General features: G+C 40.7%; 1 long non-coding RNA gene across 2 annotated transcripts; it reads left to right on the plus strand.

The window, feature by feature from the left end:
- The first annotated feature begins 513 nt into the window (after positions 1-513).
- On the plus strand, positions 514-21,266 carry LOC120411480. 2 transcript variants are annotated; one of them, XR_005603798.1, is made up of 6 exons: positions 514-2,055; positions 3,609-3,776; positions 8,665-8,829; positions 14,967-15,060; positions 16,287-16,386; positions 16,715-21,266. It is a non-coding gene; the product is annotated as an uncharacterized LOC120411480 (long non-coding RNA). The 2 variants fall into 2 exon arrangements; XR_005603799.1 differs by lacking the exon at positions 3,609-3,776.
- The last annotated feature ends 1,183 nt before the right edge of the window (positions 21,267-22,449 follow it).

Genomic DNA, 22,449 nt, shown 5'->3' on the forward strand with positions numbered 1-22,449 from the left:
GCACCCAATGGCAGAGAGGTGGCAAAGAGCAGCAGGGTGCTTGCCAATAATGCAATGCAAAGCTTGTATCATACTGAACAAAGGTTGAGATTATTGGCATTTGGAATGCATTCATCACCAGGATCCATCTGGGGGAAGGCAGCATCAATAGTCCTTGCCCTTGCTTTATTTAGAGTTTTCTGTTACTGGAGCTTGGCTGCTGAGCTACTGCTCTCTCTTCTGGCTGAATTCTAGCCTATGTGCAGCTCAGTTATAAGATTCTGAGCAGTCTCTCCAACTTTATGAGGATTCTGCCCCAATATTGGGAAAAAAAAGGGTCTCTTTACAACATGCTTTATTGTAAAAACTCCACAGCTGAACATTCCTGTTGTTTCTCTGAATGCGACACTGTTCATCAAAATGCAGCTGCTTTTTTTTATTGCTTAGATTTGATCACACATTGTTCTGAATTTTTTATTTTCATTTATTGAAAGATGACAGTACAGGAAAAAATTCATACTTTTTTCTTTTTTTTTGTCAAGATACACAGAGCTGGAGGAATTAACTTCTTTTCTCATATAGGAAAGCTGTCTGCTACCTTGTATCTTTGCTGTGCAGAGGAATTCACTCCCAGTTTCTAGCCCAGAGGACAAGCAAAGTTGAAATTCTGGACCTGTTCATTATACATGCTGCCACTGTGCTTTTTAAAATTAAGTTGAAGTGTTGAAAACAGGTGGAAGTAACAAGCACATTGATTTAATTTGTATCTCTATGTTGTTCGGGCTGTGTTGAAAATCCTCATTACTTCCTTCTGTGTTGTTGCAGGTCTGGGAGGGACACTCTGAGGACAATTTTCAGTGCCTTCTCCAGGTCCCCAGCACCTGCTGCTTTCCAGATTTTAACAAATAGTGCTGTTTGCAGGTCCCCACGCCTTGGGCATCATGAGCTGCACTCACCAAGCTGTGCCCCATACCAAAAAACTGTAGATTTTGTTCTGCATATGTTTGATATCAAAAGATCAAGACCCTTGCAAGGGTGTTAAAATGGTAAGATAAAAAAGCAGTTCTTTATTGGGAGCTCCCAGGTGCATCCACAGTTATGGGCTATGGGCACACTCAGTAGTGGATTTCTAAAATTTTTATAGGTTTAGCAAGTTATCATATCTAACAAACATTGTTCAGTTGGTTAGGTAATTTTTCCCCCAGGTACTGCCCTATTGGAATTGGTCCAGGGCTTCTTTGCCCCATTTCTTGTTGTGTCTCCTCAGATTCTGATTGGGAAACAAAATGTTCTTCTTGTAGGTCCTCTTCTTGAAAATAAGACTAAACTATTTTGGGAACGTGTTAGAAGGTTAGTTTATCACTTTAAAATCTAAGAGAAAGGATAGGAAAGATACCAGAGGCTGTATAACCACATATTAATAGTCCACAAATCTATGAAAAATGTGTAAAAGCTGAAATCTTTGGGAATCACATCCAATTGCTGGGCACAAGATGGGAGGTGGGGACCAGGCTTGCTGTGTACAGGGGCTGAACTGCTTCTGAACAGGTCTGTGCAGTCTGTGCTCACTGAAATCCCACAGCAGCTCCTGGAAAGCCTCCCCTTGCCCTGAGAGATGCCTGCATTGGACCCCACGCTGAGCAAACCTGCAGGTGTGCACCTCCTGCCTGCACCTGCCCACCCACTACAATATCGAGTGATGTAATAACAGCAATTGTGTCCTTCTCTTTGCTTCCCCAGAACATCTGCTCCAGCATTTCTAGCACAGCATGGAAGAGCATTATCCTGGTTTCGGGCTTATCTGGCTCCAGCAGCATCAGGAATCCCAGCCATCAATGTGCTCCCTCTTGAGAGCAAACCCACTGCAGGTGTGTCAGCTGGCTGCACTCACATCCACGGGCTCGTGCTCATGGCACATCACCACAACTGCAAATCTGGGGAGTTTTACAGTTATTTATTGCCCTACCGAGGAACCAGCTGACCTAATCACTCTGGGTTTTGTGATTCATGTGAAGAACAGTAACTGATGTCAGCCAGAAAAGAAACATCTGAAGCTGTGGGCAAATTTCCATTAAAGTAAGTTTTTCGTATTATGACATTTATTTCATGAAACATTAACTTTGTTTTCTGCAGACTGTTTTAACATTTAGAGTTAAAGGTTTTCTCTCACTTTGGCATTACTAGATAATTATAATAATGCAGGGCATATCATAAAGTTTGCAGAGAGATGTACATCTGAAACTGTTACCGCTCAAAAATAGAAATGAAACAAAGTCCAAAGAGAAAACTGTCAGTGAAAATTGGTAGCAATTGGATATGTATGTAAATTACAAAAACTAATCTACCGAGATTCATAGGGCAAATAACTCCAGCTACTATTACTTGGCACCAAATAGGAACATTTCATTGTAAGTGCAGCTGCTAGAGAAATGAACTGAAAAACATAAATTGAACATAAATGGCTGCAGGCAAACTGGAGTAGTGAACAGAAAAGGGACAGGGAGAAAAAATGTTTGTATACACGTGTGTGTGCCTGCACACAGAGTGTTACACCCGTGTAAACATCTGAGAGCCTCAGAAGTGGAGGGGATTATCGAGGATCCCCAACCTAGAAAGTTTCCCAGGTAGAAAATTCCCCAGTCACTCTCCCCAGGAATGGAGCCCCTCCCTGGCTGCAGGTTGGGAAGCGTGTCCAGAATGGGGCTCTGAGCTGGCCAGGAGATGCTGAGCATGGTCAAGTGATAAAAGGGATGGAAGGATAAAATCAGGCTCTGAATTTCATGCCTTGCTGACCGATGAATTTAACACATTAGGCTGTTGTATAAGAACTTAAGTAAAGTCTTAGGCCAAAACCTGATGTAATTTTCAGAAACTTAATTATGAAATTACTCTGTTATTCCCAACAGTAAGGGGGGAAACTCAGGTTATATCTTATCCCTCTTCCCCTTCCATTTTCGTCTTAGTGTCCCAACTAGGTGTGTCTTCTAATTAGTTCCTTTCCCTAAGGACACCCTTTAATAGCCACCAAACCCACATATCAATTAGTGAACACCAAAACCACACATACAGCCATGCATATGCACATCTAAACTCCCCTCCTCCTTCCAGGCACATAAAAGCCTTAAATCATCCTCTGCAGCTTCCTAGGAACCACACTCCAGATGTGGTATTTAAGAGCGAATGTGGCTAACATTATTAGACTTGAACTGTATTGTGGGTAATTGTCCAGTAATAACCTTTGGTAAATTATATGAAGCCTTTACTTTACTTAACAGGGAACGCAGGCTCCCCAAACTCTAATATTATCATCATTCAAGATAATGAGCAACACAAACCATTCTATTACCAATCTAAAAGCAATAAATGTCAAAGTAAAGAACTATGCAATATTCTGGCCTGGAAGAACAAAGGACAAAAGTGATGATAATGCCTTTTTATATTTGCAGTCTATTATATCATGCATAACAAATGACCCTGTAATTGTAGACAGTGTTATTTTAACAGGTTGTAAAGGGAAAATGGTGGGGGTGGAAAGGGAGTGTTTTGAGCACTGCCCTGAAAAATGCTCCAGGGCTGGTAAATTGGAATGCCTGACGATTTATTTGAATTTTATCCTGATAACTCTGCAGGATTTTTCTGAAGCTGTTTTGTTTATCACCACAATCATCTGGAGCTGTGCAATGTGACACCAAGATCCTTGCTTGAAGTGCTGATGGTTTTACCAATGACTTGGTGACAGCCTCAGCCCTCCTCTGACAGGAGCACAAGCAGGGACAGCACTTCCATTTCAAGCACAGGTTATTGATTTATGGACATTTCTAATTTGGGCATTTACACACCGTTCAGTGTCTGGGCATTCATTCATTATGAGCCTGGGGGTTGCTGCAAGTAAGGGGCTCTCTCTCTACTGCCCCACGTGGTCCTGTAAGTTCAGGTGCTCCTGGGTTTGCAGAGTGACTTCACTTTGGGCTATCTTGGTCTAATTTTTTTTTTTTTTGGTAAACAAAAGCAGAAGGTAATAAGTTATTTGATCAGCATTCAGTGCAGTTTTTTTTAAAGCTGGGGGGAGCAAAATTGCCTGAAACTGGGGAAGCCAATGCCTCAGCTGCTCCTGTGTAAAAGTTGGATAATTACTTTCTTTATATTCAATGCCAAAACTGAGAAAAGCGTTTTAATAAAGAAATACTGTCTCTTAGTTCACATGCACTTCATGGCAGTGTGTCTGCAAGTAACGTTAAATGACCACAGGTAACCCCAAAGGGGCCTCAAATGACCTCAAGTAACCCCAAGAGCAATGAAAAATTTCTCCAATGACCTCAAGGAACCCCTGTGACCTCAAGTAACCCCAAAAAGGCCTCAAATGACCTCAAGTAACCCCAAAAAGGGCCTCAAATGACCTCAAGTAACCCCTGGAGCAGTTAAAAATTTCTCCAATGACCTCAAGTAACCCCTGTGACCTCAAGTAACCCCAAAAAGGGCCTCAAATGACCTCAAGTAACCCCAAGAGCAGTTAAAAATTTCTCCAATGACCTCAAGTAACCCCTGTGACCTCAAGTAACCCCAAAAAGGGCCTCAAATGACCTCAAGTAACCCCTAGAGCAAATTCAAAAATTTCTCCAATGACCTCAAGTAACCCCTGTGACCTCGAGTAACCCCAAAAAGGCCTCAAATGACCTCAAGTAACCCCAAGAGCAGTTAAAAATTTCTCCAATGACCTCAAGTAACCCCTGTGACCTCAAGTAACCCCAAAAAGGGCCTCAAATGACCTCAAGTAACCCCTAGAGCAACTAAAAATTTCTCCAATGACCTCAAGTAACCCCAAGAGCAATTCAAAATTTCTCCAATGACCTCAAGTAACCCCAAAAAGGGCCTCAAATGACCTCAAGTAACCCCAAGAGCAATTAAAAATTTCACCAATGACCTCAAGTAACCCCTGTGACCTCAAGTAACCCCAAAAAGGCCTCAAATGACCTCAAGTAACCCCAAAAAGGGCCTCAAATGACCTCAAGTAACCCCTGGAGCAATTCAAAATTTCTTCCAATGACCTCAAGTAACCCCTGTGACCTCAAGTAACCCAAAAAGGCCTCAAATGACCTCAAGTAACCCCAAAAAGGGCCTCAAATGACCTCAAGTAACCCCTGGAGCAATTTCAAAATTTCTCTTCAATGACCTCAAGTAACCCCTGTGACCTCAAGTAACCCCAAAAAGGGCCTCAAATGACCTCAAGTAACCCCAAGAGCAATTAAAAATTTCACCCAATGACCTCAAGTAACCCCTGTGACCTCAAGTAACCCCAAAAAGGCCTCAAATGACCTCAAGTAACCCCAAAAAGGGCCTCAAATGACCTCAAGTAACCCCTGGAGCAATTCAAAATTTCTCCAATGACCTCAAGTAACCCCTGTGACCTCAAGTAACCCCAAAAAGGCCTCAAATGACCTCAAGTAACCCCAAAAAGGGCCTCAAATGACCTCAAGTAACCCCTGGAGCAATTCAAAATTTCTTCAATGACCTCAAGTAACCCCTGTGACCTCAAGTAACCCCAAAAAGGGCCTCAAATGACCTCAAGTAACCCCAAGAGCAATTAAAAATTTCACCAATGACCTCAAGTAACCCCTGTGACCTCAAGTAACCCCAAAAAGGCCTCAAATGACCTCAAGTAACCCCAAAAAGGGCCTCAAATGACCTCAAGTAACCCCTGGAGCAATTCAAAATTTCTCCAATGACCTCAAGTAACCCCTGTGACCTCAAGTAACCCCAAAAAGGCCTCAATGACCTCAAGTAACCCCAAAAAGGGCCTCAAATGACCTCAAGTAACCCCTGGAGCAATTCAAAATTTCTCCAATGACCTCAAGTAACCCCTGTGACCTCAAGTAACCCCAAAAAGGCCTCAAATGACCTCAAGTAACCCCAAAAAGGGCCTCAAATGACCTCAAGTAACCCCTGGAGCAATTCAAAATTTCTCCAATGACCTCAAGTAACCCCTGTGACCTCAAGTAACCCCAAAAAGGCCTCAAATGACCTCAAGTAACCCCCAGAGCAATTCAAAATTTTCTCCAATGACCTCAAGTAACCCCTGTGACCTCAAGTAACCCCAAAAAGGGCCTCAAATGACCTCAAGTAACCCCAAAAAGGCCTCAAATGACCTCAAGTAACCCCTAGAGCAACTAAAAATTTCTCCAATGACCTCAAGTAACCCCTGGAGCAATTCAAAATTTCTCCAATGACCTCAAGTAACCCCTGTGACCTCAAGTAACCCCAAAAAGGGCCTCAAATGACCTCAAGTAACCCAAAAAGGCCTCAAATGACCTCAAGTAACCCAAAAAGGGCCTCAAATGACCTCAAGTAACCCCTGGAGCAATCAAAATTTCTCCAATGACCTCAAGTAACCCCTGTGACCTCAAGTAACCCAAAAGGCTCAATGACCTCAAGTAACCCAAAAAGGGCCTCAAATGACCTCAAGTAACCCCTGGAGCAATTCAAAATTTCTTCAATGACCTCAAGTAACCCCTGTGACCTCAAGTAACCCCAAAAAGGGCCTCAAATGACCTCAAGTAACCCCAAGAGCAATTAAAAATTTCACCAATGACCTCAAGTAACCCCTGTGACCTCAAGTAACCCCAAAAAGGCCTCAAATGACCTCAAGTAACCCCAAAAAGGGCCTCAAATGACCTCAAGTAACCCCTGGAGCAATTCAAAATTTCTCCCAATGACCTCAAGTAACCCCCTGTGACCTCAAGTAACCCCAAAAAGGCCTCAAATGACCTCAAGTAACCCCAAAAAGGGCCTGCAAATGACCTCAAGTAACCCCTGGAGCAATTCAAAATTTCTCCAATGACGCTCAAGTAACCCCTGTGGCCTCAAGTAACCCCAAAAAGGCCTCAAATGACCTCAAGTAACCCCAAAAAGGGCCTCAAATGACCTCAAGCAACCCCTGTGACCTCGAGTAACCCCAAAAAGGCCCTCAAATGACCTCAAGTAACCCCTGTGACCTCAAGTAACCCCAAAAAGGGCCTCAAATGACCTCAAGTAACCCCTGGAGCAACTAAAAATTTCTCCAATGACCTCAAGTAACCCCTGTGACCTCGAGTAACCCCAAAAAGGGCCTTGAATAACCTCAAGTAACCCCAAGAGCAGTTAAAAATTTCTCCAATGACCTCAAGTAACCCCTGTGACCTCAGGTAACCCCAAAAAGGCCTCAAATGACCTCAAGTAACCCCCAGAGCAATTCAAAATTTTCTCCAATGACCTCAAGTAACCCCTGTGACCTCAAGTAACCCCAAAAAGGGCCTCAAATGACCTCAAGTAACCCCAAAAAGGCCTCAAATGACCTCAAGTAACCCCTAGAGCAACTAAAAATTTCTCCAATGACCTCAAGTAACCCCTGTGACCTCAAGTAACCCCAAAAAGGGCCTCAAATGACCTCAAGTAACCCCTAGAGCAATTCAAAATTTCTCCAATGACCTCAAGTAACCCCTGTGACCTCAAGTAACCCCAAAAAGGCCTCAAATGACCTCAAGTAACCCCTGTGACCTCGAGTAACCCCAAAAAGGGCCTCAAATGACCTCAAGTAACCCCTGTGACCTCAAGTAACCCCAAAAGGGGCCTCAAATGACCTCAAGTAACCCCTGGAGCAGTTAAAAATTTCTCCAATGACCTCAAGTAACCCCTGTGACCTCAAGTAACCCCAAAAAAGGCCTCAAATGACCTCAAGTAACCCCAAAAAGGCCTCAAATGACCTCAAGTAACCCCAAGAGCAACTAAAAAATATTCCAATGACCTCAGCCCCACAAAGGGCTTCAAATGGCTCTACTCTCTGTGGTTGAAAGAGGTGATTCATGCAGCTTTGATGTACTGTGGAGGCAATTAGCACACATGGCAATTGTCCTTTAGATCTCATTTGCCAATATGCACAGCCAAATTCTGGTACCAGGTACCCAGGTCTGGAGGAAATCCATCCATTCAGCTCTTCCTGCACTTGTGGCCATGGAGTAGGAGTTCCCTGTAAGGGGAAAAGTTGTGATTTCTTTGATCAGAAGTTAATCCTTTGTTGCCACTATTTTACCTTATAGCTCATGTCATTCTTTACACCTTCAACCCAAAATAGTCCATCAGATTCAGCACTGTGCACAGGTCAAGGCCTGTAGAGTTTCAGTGGGTGAAATTCTATTTTGTTCTGCTTTGGTGCTTTGTTATTAAGGAGCAAATAGATCTCAGAATTACAGCACGGCTTGTTTTGGAAGGGACCTCCAAGATCCTCAAGTTGCAACCCCTCTGTGTTGGAACCCCTCTTCCACCAGACCAGATTGCTCAGAGCCCCATCCACCCTGGCTTTGGACACAGGGATCGGGGATCTACAACTTCTTTGGGGAAGATGTAAAATCTGATATTAAACTGAACTAACCCTGCTTGTATTAATCTTATGAAGCTGGTTTAACAAGTTACCTCTGTTGTAGATTTGCTGTTTGTAAGGTCACAGTACTTCACCACCTCAAAAATGCACCTGCAGTGTTTGTCAGAGAGAAAACAGGCCCTCAGAGCAAAGCTGTAGAATTTAGGTTACTTGTACTGGTGCTTAACAGGAGTGACAGGAAAAAAACCAAGCAGCAAGCAGTTATTTTACATAACTTTATTTTTTCAAGGAAAACAAATGATGAAACTTCTCAGTATTTGCATTTTCCCCATCAGCATACATCCCAAACCTGTCAAGTGAGTGGCAGGGGTGGCAGTGCCTGTCACATCTCTGCTTTTGGAAAAGATCAGAACCCTGCTGGCACAGCCCTACTGCAGTTTCTGTAGCAGATCTCAGACAAGATGTTCCCCAGGAGAGTTTTTGAGATCACTGCTTTTCAGGTAAGTTCCATGATGATGATCACAACTTGTGTTGTGTTTTATTTTTGCTCCTTCTTCCCCCTATCTAAATGTGTGTTATGCATTTATCTACACGTTCATCTGTTTCTCTTTGTCTGCAATTTTATGTGGTAGCATCTGTGAGCGGTAGTTTTGTATAATAACATGAATATAAGTGAAATCAACAGTTGGGTTTGAGGGCTGTGTTCAGCAAGCAGAGGAGTTTTGGATGACTCTAGCTGTAGATTGACTGCTACAGAGCTGGTGTGTGAAGAGGGATTTGGTTAAACAATTTGTCTAGATATCAAGATTATTGTCCTCTTTTCCTGGGATACTGCAGGAAAGAAACATAGCTCCTTTCAGTCTGAAAGAAAAAGTCATCTAATATACAGCTGAACTCTATTTTGGCTCACTCAGTCCCCATCCCAAATGGCATTTGGTTGCTTATCAGACTTTGTCAAGTTCAGAAACTGTTCAGGAAAGAACATATGTGAGTCCATCCTCAGAGAAAAGCATAAATGTTAATGCTGCCATTAAGCTCGGAGCAAGATAAGTGACAATGTCCAAGATAGTCAGGAGAAAATAATTAGAGAAATTGGTTTGGAAATACTTATATATTGGGTTTTAATTCCCAGACTGAGTGGGAGGCTTCCAAATATCAGTCTGAAGGCAGAAGTGTAACCACAAAGGCTTATTACAAATCAATGAAGTATGCTGGCATGGCAGAGAGATTTAGATCTATCTAAACAAGTCTGGATGCAGGGTGGCACACACTTACCAAATCCAGCACCTGGGAGCCCAACACATGCTGTGATAGCTTCAGTGCTGTTCCACCAGCAATGAAAGAGCTGAAAAGTTGAGGAAGACTTGAAAAGACTTGAAGAAAGGCCAGAAAAACTGTCCAGAGAGCTGCTCTACCTATCTTCTCCTCAGGCAAATGGCAATTCACCTTAATGGAGAGCATTTTTAATGGCATTTTGCACATTAATGGGGGGCTCTGAGGTATTTCCTGCATCTTGGAGATGGAGAACTTACCTTAGAAGGGACTTGCACGGAGTAGCAGTGCAGGGTCTTGTGGGACTGCCACAATTTCATGTAATCCCGTCACATATACCCTGTAAGGAAGTGCTAATTAAAAGTATAAAAGAGCATATGTGGTATTTGTGAAGCTGCTATCCAAAGCTGTATTGCTGCATCTGTTGTGCGTTGCAATTAGCCACAGTTAAATCAGAAAATAAGATATCTGAGCTCTGCACTTCTAAAACTGCAAATCCCTCCTCCCCAAAAAAGCAGGCACAGGGCACCTGTAATGCATGAGTGGGAAAAGTAGATTTTCAGCAGGCGGCTTTGCTGTTGTAGAGTTTTTTTTTGATCCAGATATGGCGTTGATTTTCAAACTTTTAAAACTGGAAGAGAAAATAGAGTTTTTGGTGTGGAACAGCAGGGAAAATGGGATCAGATGCTCTATGTAGATATCCTCTGCATGGCCCACGTTAATAGGTCTCTTTATGCTGCCATAGGTACCTGTCCTACTGGGATTTTTAGTCTGCAAAATTGAAGAAAAGAGATGAAAAGTGAATCTTGCAAATGCAATGTCATAATAGTTGATCCTTCTTGGGTAAAGAGTTAATTCACTGAAAATTTTTTAGATTTGACAACAAATAAAAGTATTTATAATGGCCTTATGTTTGTCTATATACTCCTATGATTTCAGCTATAGATTTCTTTCATTAAATGCTATCTAATAGCTATGATTCCTCTGGCTTTGTAGTGAGGATTGTAGGTTTTATTTGTTTGCTCACACCCCCATACCTGTAGGATTTAAACAGGCTAATAAAAATGTGAAGTTAATAATCATAGCTACAGTGACAAATTTTGCTGTCAGGCTTCACCCAGCCTAAGAGTTCATCTGCAATTTTTCCCACTGCTGCTATCTGCAGCTCAGAGCCACATTTAGACATCAGATCAATCCAGGGCTCTTGCCCATAAGCAGAATGCAGGAGTTCTCTCTGTTCCAGTGTTACTAACATTTGTTACAATAAGTTATTAAAACAAAGGAATATTATTAACGGAAAATCACTATTAATATTAGGAAAAAGTAGAAAGAAATAAAGGGGATTTTTCTGTGCTGGTTTTGTGACACGTGGCCCATCTTATATCTTAACCTATGACTTAATGTGCTACAATGATTTTTAGTGGTATCCAAAATCAGCACTCTCAACTAATCTACCCCCAGAAGCCACAGGAGTAGAAAGGAGGAGAAAATTAACATTGGTAAACATTTTCTTAATGGCTATTTCACAGTTTTGAAATACAAGAGTAATGCTGATTTTTTTTAATTTTAGCCCTTTAGTTGCTCTATATTTACTGTGGGTTTGACAACAATCCTTGGTGCTTATTTTTGCTTGTACGATCCCCTCTTTCTGAACCTTCTCTCTTATTTATGAGAAAATTTCTTTTCTAAATCAGGAAGACAGGCAATTCTACCACAGATGGGGCCCAGGCCTCAGGGAAAACAGGTGACCTTCCCAGAAAGTGTCTCAATTTCCCATTTCCAAGACATTTTATTACTAGGCAGTCTTCCAGTTCCACGTGTAAAAAAATACACTGTAGAACTCCTAAACAGATAGATGGGAAAGTACCTATACTATAGTGGATTTTATTAGTGCAGAATTTAGCACTAAATATCCCAGATATTATCTTCCTTTTCAGCTGTTGTTAGAGGTTTATGGGATGTTCTTCATCAGTAATGTTCCAGAGCCCTATACTTAAAATTAGAACTGGGTGAATTACTCATCCCAAACAATATTTACCATAAATTTATGCTCTCCATTTCCTGGAAGAACACTGCTTGTTTTTATGCTTATTTGGTAGGACAGCCTGCTGCTTTCCAAGGGCTCTCAGTTTCGGGGTTACAAGGTCCAACTATGAATTTTGTATCCCAAGTCTTTTGTTTGCCCTCAGAGGTAATGAGGGATGTTGTTCCCTCAGGGGCAACACTGAGGAGTTACTCCTCATTATTTGCCTGGTAACTGCTGAGGCAAAGGAGAGATTTCTGAAGGTGTGACCTTTCTCTGGAGGGAAATATCTTATTTCAGAGTAGCTCCAGACAAATTGATTTGTCATTCATACACGTTTGTGGTTCACTGGTGCTGTTTTGCTCTGGGCCAACCAAGCCCCATGAATATTATTCATTGTGGTCTGAGCACCTCCTTTTGAGGTCAGCCAAGATTTTTTTGGCTTTGGCTTGCAGAGTGTGTGTAAACTCATCTGAACTAATCTGACCTGAGCTGTTAGGAGGTGTTAATATGGTCTGGCAGCTTTCCTGCTGAATCCCATGGGGTGGGAAACTGTGGCTTTCTCTGGATCAGCTCACTTGTGCACACAGCTGAGTACTGGGCTACAGCACATGCCATGATTTATGCCTGGAAGTCCCTTCAGCTCCCCTCAGCCACTCATTTCTCCCCACTGGGATGGGGTAAAGAATTGTAAGGGTAAAAGGGAGAAAATTCATGAGTTGGGATCAGGACAGCCTAATACGTAAAGCAAAAGCTGCACACACAAGCAAAGCAAAGCAAGGAATTAATTCAGCACTTCCCATGAGTAGGCAGGTGTTCAGCCATCCCCAGCAGAGCAGGGCTCCATCACTTGTCAAGGTGCCTTGGGGGTCACAAATGCCAAGATTTGAACATCATCTCTTCCTTCTTCCTCCAGCTTTTGGTGCTCAGCATGACCCCATAACGTCTGGGATATCCCTGTGGTCATCTGGGGTCAGCTGTCCTGGCAGGATTCTGTGAGAAACAGAAAAAAACCTTGTTGTTTGAGCAATAACTGAAATATTCCTGTATTATCCACCCAGCTTTAACCACAAAACCAAACTGTAGCCCCACACAAGTTACAGGAAGAGAAAACAGCCTGCACTCATTCTTGTTGTGCTCTGTCTCTAACACTGTGGTGCATTCCTCCTTTTTCTGGTATGGCAGGGCTTTCAAATGGGAGGAATTCTTGGGGATTGATTCCATAGTGCCTGAAGGAAATTTACTCTTGTGCTCAAGCTGTGAATCTTAAGTGTTCTCTCAAATAAAAAGAAAATGAGATTTCCTTAGAGAAGAGATAAGAAAGTCCCAGCTTTCATGTTTGTAGACATAAATTTATAGTAAGAGTACAGTGTAGTTTAAACAGTTAAAATACACAGGGTATTGTAAAGAAGATAGAAAGAACCAAGTCTTTAAGAAAATTGCCCTATGGTGGGTGCTGATTGTATTCCTGTGATTTTTGAATATATTTTTCTTTCAACTGTCTTCACAAAATGTCACAAAGTAGGTCTTAAATGCATTTTGGTGCTGATAAAGTGATAGTTCTAAAATATCTATTTTTTTTAAAATATACTATGTAAAATCTTCTAAAATATTTTTTTAAATTCTTTTTTTTAAATACCCTATGTAAAATCCAATTGCCAACAATAAGCAAACTAGTCTTAAATTTTCATTTATGTATAAATTTTGTTTTATCCAATTGTAGCAATTATTTTGTTTTAAATTTAAGGGTCTGGGGTTTGTTTGGCTGCTTTGATTTTGTATTGTTTTCCCCTTATCTAGAAAAGACCAAGACAATTAATGAAGAGTAAATAGATCCTTAATATAAAAGAAATTAATAAAAAGGCAAATTTACCTGATTATGCACAGGACTGCTTTACTCCTGGTATTTTGAGTAAAACAGATAAAATGAAGGCTGATCGCAGTAAGGAAGGGAAAATCATTCTGTGCTTAAACTTTGAGTGGTTTCTGTTTCATACCATCAAAAAGACAACATTAACTGCCACCCACGTGATGCCCAACATTCAGGTTGTCCTAGAAAGTTTATGAACTTTTTAAGACTTACTCATATTCTTCATTACCAAGGTTTTACAACCTGCCTAGTGGAAGCCATGGAGGATGGAGGTGTTGCCAGGTGAATGTGGAGTTTATATTCCCCCAGAAACTATAAAAATGTCATACCTGAAGATGATTTTACCTCTGTCTGTGAGCACCTGTGGGTACAGCAACACCATGTTTGCATTCTCCAGCCAAATCCCGACTTACAGGTTCTGCTTCTTGCCAGAACTACAGACACCCAGGAAAAGATAGGAGGAATTCTGAGGGGAAGTGAGTGAAAGAAATTTTTCCTTTTGCAGAAGATACAGTGATTTTCAAACCCCTCAAATATCAGGGGGAAAAAAAGGTTTACTGTGCATTTCAGTGGAATTCTGCATGAGGAGTTACATGGTGAGGTACAAGGAGGTGTTTGGCCAGCTTGCTGCAAAAGGTTCTGTTCACCTTGTTAATCACCAAAAGTTAAAGCTGCAGCATCATGAATCGAGGTTTCCTTGTTCTTTGACTTTACCTGCAGTGCAGAAGACCAAAATTTTACTGGCTTCTTTGCCTGACCTCCCACTGAAGGATCCTACGTGATCTTTTCCTCCTCTTTACTCCCTCTTATTCAATTAATATCCAGGCAAACCCCATCTCCTATCTTCTTAACAGAGAGATTCTGATTTCAGGTGATGCCTCTACAGGTTGCTCTAATATAAACATTACGGAAAACAATGGTAATCCCCAAATCCCAGTCACCTGTCCTCTGGCTCCCAATGACTCCCAGTCTGGAGCCAAGTCTGCCTCCAGGGTGTGGTAACACTGACACCAAGCAAATATTCTGTGGGGAGAACAGGAGGAAAAGGACATAACAGAAGCAGAACTAAATGGCTTCATATCCCTGGAGGTATTTCAAATGAGGCAAAATATTTCAGCAAATGAGCCTCTCTGAGCACATTATTGCTAAAACTACTGTAATAGGGACAGGACAGCATGTCCCTGTTTATGTCATTTGGTGGTTTTGGGGGCTTCTGTTGTTTTTTTTCTTCTGCTTTTTTGTTGTTGTTGTTTGGTCTTTCTGGTTTTTTTTGGTTTTGGGTTTGTTTTTTTTTTGTGTGCCTGTCTCAGTTTTGTGAGTTCCTTGGGTTTTGTTTAGTTTTGCTCTGCTTTTTCCTTCATTAAAGACATGCCTCACTGTCTGTACCTGCACTCTGTGAAGTAAAAAAAAATCCCTTGTGTCAGAATGCAAGTTAAGTCATCTGTCTTCAAAACTCTTTTTCTCTTTTTCAGATACCTGTTCTCTCCTTCATCCTAACCCCTTCTACCGCCTTAAGACAAAATCCTCTCAAGTGCTTAAGAAACTATATTTCCTCAGAAATTACAGGTTCTCCTTGGTTCTTCTCTCTGTTTTCTTTATTAAACTACTTAAAATAAATATTTTATCTGAAGTAAGGAATAAGAAATGGAGAAGATATGACCTAGTTTCCTTCTTATTACGAGGTATTTTCAGTAATTCTTAAGAGGATTGCCTCAAATGTCCTTTCCAATATTCCACTTTCCTTCCCACCATCTCTTTTGTTTTAATATTCATGAAGAACCTGGTGCTGGGTGAGATGTGGCTCTGTCACTTCATGGGATGAGAGGAGCTCAGTGTAAAGAAGTGCATTCTCTCAGAAGGCAGAAATAGAGAGTGCGTGTGGGAGGATTAAGGGAGTCTTTCAGAGACAGTAAAATCTTGCTTTCCTGGAAAGACAAAAAAATAGATATTATGAAGTAGAATACTTTAAGTTCAGAAGACAGTTGGTCTGATCTTCTCACACACCCTCTGAAAATCTTAGGATTTTACTGAAATAATTCTGATTTTTTTTTTTTTTTAATGGAAATTGAAGTTGGAAACAAAGTTAGTAAAGACACATTTACGTTTTAACTAAGGTCTAGTGATTTCAACCACCTCTCAGCTATATACAGGCATCCACCTGACTAAATGTCCCTTTATCCACAGGGCAATTGTACTGGTCCATGGAGAGGGATTTCATTTGCTTCTCACATGGATTTTAATTATTTTCAAGTATTGAAGTTACCTTCAAAATACTAAATTTTTCATTTGGAGTAGCGGTACCATTTACAGTAATTCTGATCATCACTACCTAAACAGCTTTTTATTTCTTTCAAGTTGGTTAAAATCTTAAGAATATCATCAGTTCCCTTATCCAAATTGAAGTTATAAAAGGAATTAGAGTTCCAAATCTCTTTGAGTAGTTTATCTTTCACTGTAACAAATGAAATAATTGACCTTTTTGGGTTTGACTGATTACCTGAGGACCCCTCCTTGCAGGGAGGGGTTTGCCTGGGAATTTTTGTTTGGGAAGACCCCAGGAATTCTATAGGCCTACAGGCATACAGCTGCTTTGCAAAAGTAGTTCTTGTAGCTGCTGTTAAATTATAGAGGATTATTTTTGACAAAATGGGAATGCTTGGAAGTTGAGTCACAACTATAGGTCTCTCCTCTGGAGAAGAGAGAATTTTTTCATAATAACTGAGACAAAATAAGAACTTTAAAGGCAGAATTTTTCACAAAATGTTTCTTATTTCTTTTTTTCTTCCATGCAGGAATAAACCCTCATGGCTCTACAGAACTTGGATCTGAGAAAAGAGAGCTTTCACCTTAGGAGAAGACAGCCAGTATTTCTGATAAAAAGTAGAATTTATGGTTAGTTTAATTTGTCTTCTTTACTGGATCATTAATGAAAATAACATCTATTTATTTGTTAACTTAGACCCCAGCCTTGAAAATAATTTGCTTTGGCAAGTTTGCTTTGAAATGCAAGCAAAATCGATGTGATGCAAGGTTTTTGTTCCTCTCCTGAAGCTTCCCCACCGTTCAGTGTTTCAACCAGAGAAATTTGTTTCCTGCAGGCTCAGTAGCGGCATCAAAAATGAGAAGTGCTGACAAACAGAGCATCTCTATAGACAGTGACAAGCTCTGTTTGAAGCCAGCAGCATTTGGAACTTATTTTTTTGTCACCTTTTAAATGCAGGGACTGAAGTTTACCGTACTGCTGAGTGAAATCTGAGACATGACATCCATGTTGGCATTTCTGCTGTAGAAGAATTTACCCTTCATCCACAGTCTTTGCCAGGCTATCACCGGTACATAGCACTGAGGAGAAGTGGGCATGATAATTAACACGGCTTAATTTGTCACCAAGACATTTTGGCTGTTCGCACTTAATAAGTCCAATTTTTTGGTTTTGTTAAAGAGGAAATTTCTGAGCCTTCCATAAATAAAGGATTGTTGAAGCTGTCAGCTTCTGATCACTGGTGTACGGTGAGACCAGTTTATTTTTCAGCTTCAGCATCCTCTGGAACCTGATTGATTTTTATATTGCTTTTCTGCCTGAACATGATTCCATCTTCCCAGATGAAAACCTGATACCTTTTCTTCATGGAGCTCTGGACACATGATGACATTTGAGAAGAAAATGTCATTTTGTGCCTGATGAAGGTGTGATGAGGTGTGCTGGCCTGGCAGGCCCAGAAGCTGGAGCACAATCAGAGACATTAATGCTAAACTGCAGCATAAGAATTGATAAATTCAGTAATCTCATGGGTACTTTTTGTTGCAAATGCCGTCCTGATTGGGTTGGTTTTGCTGTAGAGCAAGAGCAGGTGTGCCTTGAGAGGTTGTGTTGTTTTACAGGGAAGTGTCCCATCTAAAGGGAACTGCAAGTGATCGTGGCTTTTAGATAGTTCTCTCTAGAAGTTAAATGCTTATTCCAGCATATTTAATCCTTAAAAATGGCAATTAATAATTAAATTTTCCAAGTGGTTAAATTTTTCCAGTGGAGGATACAGTAACCTCTGTCCCTGTGTGTGAAGAGCTGAGAATTTAGTTTGAGGAGCAATAAACTAAGGGCTTGTTTGAATTGTAAAAACACAAGCTGAAAAGGGCTGACTTGGGTGTGAGAAGAGTTAAATAGAAAAAGTTCAGCTCCATCTCACATAAAGTTTGCACTGTCTGCATTACCCCCAATAAACTTGCTGCCATTATGATTTTTTGTTTAACCTTCTGTCCATAAAGGCCTTAACAATATATAAAATAAACCCTGGCAATAGCCTTCAGTACATTTTTCCAAAGGGAATTTTGTTACAAATTTTTGTCCGTGTTTTCTTGAACTTTTGCACATTTTTAAGCTGTTTTGTGATGTGGTTTGGCCTCTGTTGAGTGTCCTAGTCACCTCCAAATTACAGTGGCTGTTCCCACACTTCTCCTCATGTCCTGACACACAGGAGGAACCAGGGTGTCTCTGCAGCCTGGGCAGACTATCAGTCACTTGGAAAAATGCCTGTTGGCTCAGCTCCAGGCTGCTGAGAGCTAAGTAGGCTGATGGCATTCACCCTGAGACAGAAATCACTACCTCTCTGAGTGGGAGATTACAAGAAATTCATGTATGTATAGTACAGAGGGTATATATATATATTCATCTACAAACCTATATATATATATTTAAAATGACAGCTGGAAAGTACCTAACCATTAAATGCAGACAAAGTCTCTCCCTGCAGAAGGCCAGGAGCCCAAGAGCTGGAAGGGATCAGCATCCCCTGCCTGGTCAGCCTGGGAGCAGCAGCTCAGCCTTTGACCCTGGGTGGAGCCTGGTTGTGTCTCCTGCTGGTGTCCTGGCCCACAGGGGTGGCCTGCTGGCCCTGTAATTTTGCACCCCTCCGAAAGAGCTGGAGATTTGAAAAAGAGAAGTTTGTGGCAATGGTTTGGTCTGTGCAGTTGGTTTGTAGCTAAGATCTCAGGGTATCAAAACCCAAAATGAATCCATGTCTCAGTCTATTCTCAGAAACTGAACATAATGTGTCTTTTATAATGTTCTGCTGCTTGGAGTACTCTGCCAGCTCTTCCAAATTCAGTGTGTGCCTTGCCAGCCAACAGTCTCACAGAAATATAGATGGCTCTAGATGAGCCAGGCTGGGCAGAATAATATAGATATATTTATTATTACACAATAATCTGCAAGCTATTTTGTATTGATAGGCTTTCATGTCTGATTTTTTTCCTGAGGTCTGAGTGATATTTTATAAAAATTATATCAGGTCCCTGGACATTATAGAATAGAAACATGTAAAAAGGGGGTTGATGCTAAAGTTATATTAACCAAATAATTCAGAATGAAAAAGCTACATTTCCATGAAACTCTTCTCTCAGTGGCAACACCATGTCTGGTCTATTTGGCAGAAAGAGGAAAAACAAAGAGGAGATGATCAGGAGCAGATAACAGTTGCATAAATATTATGCTTATCTTGAAATTGGATTTATGTCTAGAAGCAGTGTTAATAATCAGAGAAGATAACCACATAATTTCAATTATTATAAAGTAATTAAAGTGTTAAAAGGCCGAAAATATTTGCTACTCTTGTTTGATTCAGTACTAATAGCATTACACAGCTTTTTGTTTAATCCTGGTTCTTTTACCTTTTACTTTTTCTTGTATCCAAAAGATACCAATATTTTGCCTCACCTTTTCATCTCAGAAAAGAGATGAGAGAGGAAAAGGACAGAGTGTTTCCCTCAGAAACTTAGGACTCTGAATCCCTCAGAATATGACTCTGAGGAGGTGGGAAGGCACTTGTTATTAAAACAAACATGTAATTGTAACCTTAGCCATTGTAATAGCTTTATTCCCATGAGAACTGAATTTAAAAGATTAAAAAACCCTTGGGAATTGAAAGAAGTAGGAGAGGAAACATCTCCTATCCAAAACAGCCACTGTGACTGCAAGAGATATTTGGAATAGTTGTATTGTGCACTGGGGAAAGGAGGGCTGTGAAGGTAGCTTGGTATGTATTTGTTCTTTTAAGGCACAGCTGACAAAAATAGATAGAGGCAGAGAGGCTGGGTCTAGTAATACTCATTTTTAGCTCAGTCATTTGCATGAAACTGCTTTGCAGCACATTCAAACAAAGTGGAAACAAAAGCCACTGAATTTTCTGCATCACAGCAGAACAGGAGGAAGCCAGAAAGCATCACCTGGGCCCTACTGGTAGACCTGAAATCTTTTTCTCATTCAGATTAGTAGATCTGCTGCTGTGCCAGAGCATTTTTTGTGAGAGGGTGGTGGGGGTGTGAGGGAAAAAGGTGCTTCCATGCAAAGCCAGACTACCAAAAAAGCTTTCTCATGACAAACATCACACTGGTGCAGTTCTCCCGTGCACCTGCAACTTCCATTTGCACAGACTGGGCTGTGCCTTATCAGCCCTGAGTAAACTGGAATTAGGGTTTCCTACAGAATTTGAGCCATCCTCAGCTGCTCTATTCCCCTTGGTTTTCACAAATTCTAGAGGGTTTACTCCCTGGCTTGGAGAAATTACTGCAAGGGGGACTGAACACTGAATTCAGTTTCCCAGGGAGAGTCACAAGCAGCAATACAACTTGCAGAAGATCTAAATTGCATCTTCAGCACTCCTGGTGATGCATTGAATTTTGGAGTCCACCATGCACTAGCATCTGTTCTAAAGAAGAATGTGCACATGGACAAGTATATACATGCATATCCCTAATCCATCCCTGTCTAGTAAAAATATTTCTGTGTTAATTAAAAAAGAGAAAGGTTCTTAACCTCTGCCACAATTGCATTTAATGCCACATAGTATTTGACAAATCAGTTAAAGGATTAATTTATTCCTAATATTTATTTAAACCTGTTTATGAATTTAATTGCCTTTGGACTAATTAAACAATGCTTACCACCAGCAGTACACCCAACATGAGATTCATTGTTTTTCCTTCAACTACTTGCTTTTAGGTTTTTTGTGACAGGTGTGGAAAGGAGATGTTTCAAATGGAGCTAATTTGATGTTTCTAGAAGAGCAGCCTTTTGAGAGATGCTTTGATTACATGGCAGAGCAGCTTCTGTAAAGACCTATTTGGCTACGTAGGGCTTTTTAACTTCAAACAGAGGGAAAAAATTACGGAATGGCTCCTAAAGTGAGTATCACAAGAAGAAGGAAGATAACCTTAACAAGCCCCAGGAGACAGATCATTAGCTGAAACTCCCACATCAGTAAATGGATCTGCCACACAACTTCAGCATCTCTGAGGTTCTGTGCAAGCCCTGTCCTGAAAGGTGCTCATGGGTTTTTTTTGTTGTGTACAGTGCTACCTCTTTGGGCTTGTTTTCAGGTCACTAAAGGGGAAAAAAGCTGCATCTTTCAGTCACATTATTCTTCATGTTTCTTGCAAATGAAGTCTTAATTCTGCCTCCTTACACTACTGCAATATTTTTCTGGGTCTCTCTTTCCTGTCTTTCAAAATATTCAGAGCAGAAAGCAGGGAGAAGAAACTGAGAGTTGGTGAGGTGATGGAGGAACCTTCAAAAAATTAAATTCCTTTTTCATTTAATCTTTTATCCTGTGTGAAGAATGTCAGTGTTGCACAGTAAAACAATATTTGGGTCACAGATTGCCTTGTATTTTGTGGAGTTTTGCAGTAAGAGGATTCTCACTGCCAGTATCTCATGCAAGATGACTGCTGTTAAATTTGTCTCTGCAAGCATTGTAGGCATTAAAATACAATGAGATTTTTGTGGTTTTTTGTGTTTCTTTTATTTAAGGTGGATTGCTATTTAAGCAAATTTGATCTCAGGCTTTCCCTGGGAAACAGTAGTTCAGTTTTTTATTTCATTTCTTAGATCTTTTGTTGGCTTGCTCTTTTCCCCATCAGCAAAAATAGCACCCTCAAGATAAAAGCAGAATGTAAACAAATTCCATAGCGTATTTCAAATGTTATTTCCTGCTTTTCATTTAGATTAGCTTTTTTTTTGTGTTTATAATTGGAAAAAGTGTTAAAGCACAAGCACAAAGAATTAAATATAAGAGGAAAAGCCACACAGAAGATTCATATATGGAAAGCCTTACACAGCACTCTAACATGCACAGCTATGGGCCTCTGATCAATAACAATCTCTTTTCAAAGAATCTGAAGTTAACATCAGCTCTTATTCCTCAATAGAGCACCAAAAAGGATGAAACAAAATGAGGAAATCACCTCCCAGGTGCTGTTTTGATACCCCCCTATTGAACATCTCCTTGGTAAATCCATCCAAATGAGACAGGAACAACACAAATCTATATGAACTTGATAAATGCTCCAGTTATATATTGATTTTTTTTCAGCAGGCCTTTTACACGTTGTTAATGGCTGTGGTTGAAAGAGGCTTAACTCCAATTTCTGGTCAACTGCAATTCATGTCCTAGCATTTCTTTGGAGTTGATTGACTCTGGCCTGTAATTATGATTTACATCCTTCTTTTACACCCCTGGTTTAGGAGATGTCTGCATGATCTGGATGATGCAGGCATGCTCAGAACTGTAAATTCCTCCTTTCCAGCCCTGCAGCCTTGTGTGTCTCACCTGCACTTCCACATTTTGCTCAAAGTCTCATCAGGAGGCAGTTGCCTCACTCTGCAGCATTTTGCAAAAGATGAATTCTGACTTTGTTTATTGTAGTTCAGATATAGGAGAGGAATATGAGAAAGATGGGAATATTACACCATTCAAATTAATTTCACTGCCTTTAGCATCCCTGAGATTTCAGGTAAATGATCCGTGAAAGTTTTTGACTCCCAGGTCATGCAGAGCTGACTTAAGACCACAGAACACATAGATTTTCAGTGCTTAAGAGTTCTCAGCAGATTCTTATCATTTCAAGGAACTGCATAAAATTATGTTGATCAATACTTTTGTATTTCATAAGAGAATTACACAA

The sequence above is a fragment of the Corvus cornix genome, chromosome 1, assembly GCF_000738735.6.
Source record: "Corvus cornix cornix isolate S_Up_H32 chromosome 1, ASM73873v5, whole genome shotgun sequence".
Lineage (NCBI taxonomy): Eukaryota > Metazoa > Chordata > Aves > Passeriformes > Corvidae > Corvus > Corvus cornix.